General features: G+C 39.8%; 1 protein-coding gene across 1 annotated transcript in view; it reads right to left on the minus strand.

Annotated features, from left to right (window-relative positions):
* LOC104166662 (thyroglobulin-like) overlaps window positions 1-8,434 on the minus strand; it is a gene marked incomplete at both ends in the record, with an annotated part of 26,801 nt that overhangs the window by 4,523 nt on the left and 13,844 nt on the right. The gene's annotated exons all lie outside the window — the stretch shown is intronic.

Raw genomic sequence — 8,434 nt, forward strand, 5'->3', positions numbered from 1 at the left:
CCCCCAATCTAGAAATCCTCGAAAATTTTGTTTGCAAAATGGATTTGTCATTAATGGCTATCCATAATCATGGCAGTCAGAACAGAAGAATATGATCTGGCAGACCACCATGCTATTCTACATTAGGATTGAATGCACAGCTTACATTTGGGGCTGCAAAGACTTCACACTGTGATCCATTGTAAATTAGGACATATATATAATTTTAAATTTTGTTCTTGTTCTAGATCTGGCTAATTACATAATGGAAACTCATTTTGATGATTAATGAGTAACTATAGCCTAACACTTCTCCTTTTTTTAATTTCATTTAGACATAGTCATTACTCTCCTAATGTAACAATTTCAACTAATCTCAGAGCCTTTTGAATCACAGCTTCTATTCTTAGTTGGCTTAATGTAGTTTTTGGTTCTCTTTTAGAACTCCACACACAGATACAAGCCAACGTAAATTAACTCAAAATTCAAATGACATCCTATACAATACCAAAATACCGAACATCCCACTGCTATCCAATCATTTAAATTTTGAAATAACAAAATAAACATAATTCTAGCTACAGTTCAGCCAAAGTTACCAGTAAATTAATCAGGATGAAAAAGCAAGTTGAAGAAGAATCAGTTTGTTGTTAGTGTATATACCAAGGGGATATTGACTTATCAATTTTTTTAGCTGTATTGACCAATAATAATGGATATTTAGTCCTCACAAAGCACAGACAACTATTAACAGAACATTTTTCTAATATATGTGGTCTAGAACATGAAACTAGTGTGTGGCCATAAGTGTCCTTCCTTTTTGTGCTTTAAATTTTTTTACTGATAACTAGGTAAGAGAGCCACATAAATGGAAATTTAAACCTACTGATGAACCTGACACCACACCTTAAATACTATGTGGGAGGAATTTAATTGATATTTTAATTCCAAAATTCATTCTAGCTACATTCATACAAACAATTTCAGTCAATTTTCTTCGTGCTTCTTTTTATATCATTTACTATACTCAATCTACTGCACATTTTATGACACAAGCACTCCCTTTTTCACAAGGGATACTCTTTTGGCATTCTATTTTTCTGGTTGGGTTTTCTTTAATGAATTGTAAGTTTGGAACAAATATAGTCTAGCAGCCATATATCCCAAGCCCAAATCTGAAAAGCCCTGTGTTGGGTTTGCATGGCAAGGTTTTGGTAGCAGGAGGGCTACAGGGGTGGTTTCTATGAGAAGACACCAGAAGCTTCCCCTATGTCTGATAGAGCCAATGCCAGTTGGCTCCAAGATGGACCTGCTGCTGACCACGGCTGAGCCTGTCAGCAATAGTGGTAGCACCTCTGGGTTAATATATTTAAGAAGGGGGAAAAAAAACCTGCTCAACCGCAGCCGAAGAGTGAGAATATGGGAGAGCAACACCCTTGCAGACACCAAGGTCAGTGCAGAAGGAAGGGGAAGGAAGAGCTCCAGGCTCCGAAGCAGAGATTCCCCACCAGACCGTAGTGTAGCCCATGGTGAGGCCGGCTGTCCCCCAGCAGCCCATGGAGGCCCACCCACGCTGGAGCAGATCCACACCTGCAGCCTGTGGAAGACTCCTGTCCTTACCTTGGCCCATGAGTCTCTCATTATATTTTCTCTCTCCTGTCCAGCTGAGGAGGGAAAAGATAGAGTAGCTTTGGTGGGCGCCTGGTGTGCAGCCAGGGTCAACCAACCACACCCTCAAATGATCTTAAGTCTCCCCCAGCTTTGACTACAGATGTTGGCCAAAATTCCCATTACCCTAGGTGATATGAAGCCAGGCTACACAGCCCAGTAAGCTAGGCCTAGCAAAAAATCTAAGCAGATAACTTCAGAGGCTTAAATTCATAGCCCCATCACGCTGGGGACAGTGGCATCATTAGTCATAAATGATCTACTGGGCAACTCCTTCTTTCTTCAATGCCTGCACAAACCTTTTGGTTCATCTAGAGCATTGCAAACCAGCCTCTTCAGGAGATGAAATGGAAAGATCTGTTCATTTTGTTTCAGCTCTAATGATTGTCTGAGAAATGTAGAAGAAAAAGTGTACTCAAACTCATGTTAGTCACTAAACTTAGCAGATACTGTCAATCTGTGACAGATTTGTGAGATAAGAAAACCATTAATCCTTTAAATGCAAACTCTTACGAGCATAACTGCTCATTTGAACAATTCTGTGAAAAGGTTTGTGTTAGAGATGGGATCGCGGTTTTGAGTTCCTCGCCTCATATTCAAGACCCTGTTCAGTATCTCATTGGCAAGGACAGGGCTATTACTAGGAACTAGGAAAATGAAGCAAAACACCTATCTACTGTCATTTGGCTTTGGTGAGAATAGGTCATCTACATGCTGATTGGATTGAATAGCACAGGTGAAACCCAGACTCATAGAGTTGGTGATAAATTCCCTACTGATTTGAGTTGAGATAGCATTTTGTAACCACCATGTCCCTGGAGAAAAGCATATGATTTTTATATAAAATGCCACTGCCTGCATGATCTTGTGGCCCCATTCTGTGTTTACTTTCAATAAATGGATTTTAAATTAATTTTTACAAGAAGTATTGGAAATACTAAATGTGATTGTTTTCACACATCTACATTCTTTTCATGTTAATACCAGTAGATTTGTAGACTGGGATTAAGTATCCTAAACTGTTAACAGGTACCATCTCATCTCATCTAGAAGAGGAGTAGCCCACCAACAGTGCACTTTGCCTGGACTGAAATGTTAATTTCGATGATAAGCAAAAATAATTTTTTTAAAAATTATATATAACCATACATCTTAGAAGAGGAAATGGTACATGATTGCAGGGAGGAAAAAAAATAATCAAAGGCTAGCTGGATATTTATAGAAATTTAATGAGTCAGTGTAAGGCCTGGTGTGACCTCCGCAGTTCTAGGGATGCGTTTGGCTCATTGTATCTCCTCGCATTACAAAGTCCCGCCAAAAAAAATGGGGGAAAGCATGTGAAAAACAGATGAACATTTTTCTTTCTTTCTTCTTTTCAGGAAAATCAGGATATATGGAAAAAGCTTAACTCCTAACAGGATTAAACTGCCAAGTTTATCCACCTTTGTACCAAAAAAGCCCTATGGATACATGTGACTTGCAAAAGTATCCTGGAGTTTGCTATGTCTTTTCCACTCCCAACACACACAATGTTCTACTTTGCATTATAGCTGTGCCAATTAAAGAAAATAAAACTGAAGTAGCTGATAATAAATTCAAGAACCTGAAAGCTCACATTAATTTGAAAAAAAAAATCATAGATCTTAATGCAGGAAGAAAGCACTTTTATCATCTTGTCAGAAATCCTAAGTAACACAGATTACAGAAATTTGTCAGGGAATTACTGTATTAAAAACCTAGTAATAGGCATGTTGACACTTGAGTGCATCTTTGGGGGACAGAAATTCACTCATTTGTTCAGTATGCCTACTCCTGAGCTGAACGAATGGACGAATTTCCTTAAAAAGGTGATGTGTCTGTCCAAAGACCCCAGAGCACCAAGGAAGGTCTCTCTAGATACATGGACTTTGTGCTTACTTTCTAGATTACATTTTGTGGGAACAGTCTGTCCCAGCACAGCACATGCAGTTCCAAAAATTGCTTTGTACTTTTCTGAGTCTTTTAGCTGAATCTTGGTTCACTGAAAGCTGATTTCTGCTTTTTCTGAGCTTGGTTCTTTGCCTTTGCATATTTACGGATAATTTCCAAGATCTGAAAAATCTACTGGATGATAAAGGCCCCTAAACCACTCTGTGGGAAGAAAAAACAAATTGTCTAGACCTCAAGCCTTTAACAACACATAAACTGTCTGAAGACTCGAGAATGGCGTGATGTGGTTGAATCAGAGGGAGAGTGTTTTCATAGCTACAGCTGGCATAATGCAATAGATAGGGCCAGAGGGATGAGAGGCAATTCCAACAAGAAGAGCAAAACAACAACTTTCAGGAGATGATTGGGAGTACAGCTTTATAGAGAAAAATGACAAGCTGTTGTTGTAGCAAGTGTACATAGCTACCTAAGGCAATTGTGGTGCCTGCCCAGCTATGGAGGCAAGGTGCATCTTGTCGTTCTTGTTACCACCTCGCCAGTGCCGTATCTGCCCTCTGTGTTTAGGTGAGTTTCTTTGAATCCCACAGACATAACTTTCTGTTTGCCTCCACAGCACTCAGTTCACACTGTGGCCCCGCAATCTATAGGGTCTTGGTACTCATGGACTAACAGCTACGGTCAGGAGGAGAGCCTCAAGGGGACAACACATGGTGGACAGATTAAAGGACAGGGATATGATTATTACAAAATCAAAAGAGTAGAAAAATCTCCCTTAATTAAAGGGATATTAACAACAGCCAGAATTAGCACAGTTTATAAATAGAAAACAAAAATACTTCACATAGTTGAAAAGGTTTATATACTTTTTTTTTAAAACCAGTTAAGAGTTCTCACCTTCAGTTACAGGAATCATAAAAAGTGCCACCAAAATCCAGCCAACTATGTGAGCATTGTGATAGAGTAGTCTTTTAATGACTCCCACCAACGTACGCAGGAGTGCATAGGCAGGAGGTAAAGACAGCCCCAACTAAAATGACTCAAAATAGACAGTAGTTCATTAATCTTGGATGAATCTGCCCAGTGCACAACAGTTAACAGAAGCTTTTGTGACAATTATTATGGCAACGTTAATGACTATAAGATAGAGCCTCATTAAGACTCAATTTAGACCCCTTCAATGACAATAATGACTCTTTGCCATCCTGCTGCAGTTGATGATCTGGCCTCCTCAGTGAGCAGAGCACCGATTTTTATCCACCATCTTTAAGACAGCACATTTGGCACCAGAGCGTCTTGGAAACCATGCCGGCATGGCAATCAGTGCTACTTCATATAATATGCAAAAATCACCCAGAAACCTCTTGAAGGGTTAACGAGGCAAATGTTTGTACAGTTAATAATATTATCCTCATCAAAACATACTTCTTCTGTCACATATTTCTTTACTGTAACTAAAGCTATACTCCAGCCCTCCCCACTAATCCTAAGCAATGCTGAGCCGTCACATTCCTCCCGCATTGTTTAGAGCAAACGTTTACTCCAAGGCCTAAGTGTTCTCAAAAAGAGAGTGAGAAAATGGCATCTGGGTTATGTATATATTTTTACCACAGATCATTAATGCAGGACTTGGCTATGCATCCAGTTCTTTATTCAAATGGGAACCAAAGTCTAAAGCAGATGCCAAGCTCGGGAGAATGCTACCACGTGGAAGGAGATACTAGTTTGCTCTCTGCAAGATCCATTCATCTATATGAAAACTGTCAGTTCATGGTTTTATGGGATTTTCCACATATGTCAGAGACATCAGTTTAGAGTGGGCTTTTTAATCCTACCCCTGTATCTAGGCATGCTTGTGTTTATGTGTATACATTTTAGAAACATCAAGTTGTGAGACAACCTTTTGCTAATTGACTTTTACTGGTAGAAATTTCTCCTGTTTAATAATATTTTTTCTACTTTGCATCATTGCAGTTGTGTCTGTCTTTACTGGCTGACTTCTCCCTCCCTCTTGTTTATTTTGCTGTGAGTTATTAAGGGACTGCTCCATGTGAAACAAGAGGAAATACCAGTACTTTTTCATCTCTGCATTTTAAGTCTGTTCTGTTACATGTTTTGGGAGACACACATAAAGTAGGAGACAGGTGACAGAGTAGAAATTGGAGAATGTGTTGCTATACTGTGCCTTATCTTAATTAGTGAATGACCATTTCCCCAGTCGGAATATTTTATCTAAAAGTAAATAGTCTTCCATTGATGTAGTTATCTGAACACAGTATTATTTTAATGTACTCTTTCCAGTGCCTCTGTGAGGTAGTTATTAGTGGTTATTATAGATAAAACATCATTATATTATCATCGTCATCTTTATGATATAGATAACAAATACAAAGAGGGAAAGGTCCATATCCTGTGTAAAGTGACATCTTAGGAAGATTTTTAGACACCAAAGATCAAAAAATCATTATTTTATCTCTTATGTTACCCTATGTATATAATACCATAGAAGTTCCATTTTTAAAAGTGGAGGTCTGTACCTCAGTAAACCCAGATGTGATTTGATACCATACGGGCTAAGAAATCATTTTTCTGTCAAATGCCTACAAGTGATCGGGAATATCTAATGAAGTGTTCCTCCAGCCACAATGCACTGAGGGGTATCTGATCCAATATGTGTACTCACAGAATATCCTTTACATGATTATGCGCGAAGCATACTGTTGGTTATTGCATTCATTAACACAAAGAAATGGCTGTAACAGGGTTCTTCTATTCAGGAATTTAATACCTAGAGTGTTTGCAGGCTTCCAGATTCTATTCTCACTTCGGCTGAGCAAGTTCAAACCCACACATCCTACTTTCCAGCCTAAGCTGTAGATTACTTGGCAGAGTATCTGCCTCTGCTCCTCCTAAGAGTCACAATTTTCAAAGAACTTGAGAACCGTCATGACTTATTACTCCAGTGGTTAGGGAAGTCCCTTGGGAGTTGGTGACATGGTTGACAGATCTTTCCCCAAGGTTAGTTTATATATTCTAATTGAAGGATGTTTCATGTACATAATTGGTTTTAATCTGATAGAGCAAATCGCCAATAACATTCCCAAACACTGTGTTTTGTTGGTTTCAGATTACTGATGGTTTCTCAGTTTTTAGCCGTTAAGGTCACTCTCCCATGCGAAGCTCCTGCCCTCAACAGCATCACATCATTGGCATGCAGTGAGGCTGCTGGACAGCCTGCAATGCACAAATACTATACAGAGGGGGGAATGTTGTAGGGAGGGTGAGGGAGAGAGGTCATATGGCAAAACTGGGATGAAGAATAAGGAAAGATTCATTTAGGAACAAATGACAACGATGTTTAAACAAAAAATCGCAGTATATTCAGCAGGGGACCTAGGGTGGGGTCCCTTGGGAAAATGAGGGTGTCACTTCATAAATCGTAGTGTCGTAGTGTCAAATGAGATCCTTCGGTACACAGACAAGCTGAATTCTGCAATTTCTGTTTAAGTGCTTGCCTTTGCAACCAAACAACATTTATTTTAATAGTACTTAGGCATAAATAAAGACGAAAGGAGTAAGAATGTAAACGCAGCATACCGATTTGGGCCCATTTCTCTTTACAAGTGGCTCAGCCTAAGGCATTTGAGCCTCTGCCTCATGTTTGCCCAAGTTTCAGGCAGCATACTGGCTTTGTTTGTTCTTTTAAAGAGGGTTACAAAGAGCAAACTAATAAGTTTTGCACTAAAATTTAAAGTAATTGGCTTAGAAGACCACTGATGACATAATTATTAAATGTGCAGCTAAGTGCTACGTAAACTATTCCTGCACTGGAGAGTGTGAGAAGGGCTAAATAAAATGAGCACAAGAGAAATCTTAAATAGGGGTAGATAGAAGAGGAAATTCTCATTAATTCAAAATCACTGCCTCAAAGCCAGTGAGTCTAAGTTGTGTAAGTACTATTTCAAATACTTTCAAAAAAGATCTTATTGTAGATGACTGGGTCACTATCACTCTCCAAAGCAAGAGAAAACTTGCTAGCTAATTTGAGAACACATATTTTCTTTCTGTGTGGCTAGATTTTTGGCATACCATAGCTCAGCCCTGTTTGGAGCCTTGTAAAAATCAGTTATCTGAGCCTATCAGTAGCCAAACAGGGCACTTCGAACATTCCCGCTGGAGCTGCCAGCGAAATAACGTCTCCCCAAGGATTAACAACTTCTCAGCTAAAAAGAAAGTGAGCCTGTGTTACCGCAGCATAATGGCCTTCATCTGTAACCTAGATCTTGGCTGGTTTCTTTCAAACGTTTTTTCACTATGCTATCAGGAAAAAAAAAACCACATAACTCGCAGGGAACTTCACAGTATCAAATGGTGCCAGTAGGAACCCACTGTCCCTTCCTGAGCCCCTTCAAAGAAAGCCTGAGAAAAAGGAAAGGATCTCAAAAATCTTTCTTGGAGAGACCTATGGGGCAGTACAGAGAGCAGGGGACAAGCACTGCTCCCTCATAAGGGAACAGTTAGAAGAGGAGCATCCCTGTGTGCTTTGCTGCACTGATGTATGGATCTAGGGGACTGGAGGGGCTACTGTCACTGCAGTTTCTGATCACTCAGCCTTTAATAGCAAGGGACCAGGAGCTACTGTGGGGTGTCACATAGCAGCCCAAAGCACTGACCACTGCCTGCAAAACATCAGTGTCTCATCCTGACTTCTGGGAGGGGCTGGATCTAAAATCAAACCAGGGAAGGTCACCTTAATAGCCTCTGACTGCCAGTTTGTTCTGTGCCGAAGGGAACGAGGCATTTGCATCTCCCACAAGCACTTAGAACTTTCTGACTAAAATACGATACAGCTTCTCCTGCT

The sequence above is a fragment of the Cariama cristata genome, unplaced genomic scaffold, assembly GCF_000690535.1.
Source record: "Cariama cristata isolate BGI_N322 unplaced genomic scaffold, ASM69053v1 scaffold20628, whole genome shotgun sequence".
Taxonomy (NCBI): domain Eukaryota; kingdom Metazoa; phylum Chordata; class Aves; order Cariamiformes; family Cariamidae; genus Cariama; species Cariama cristata.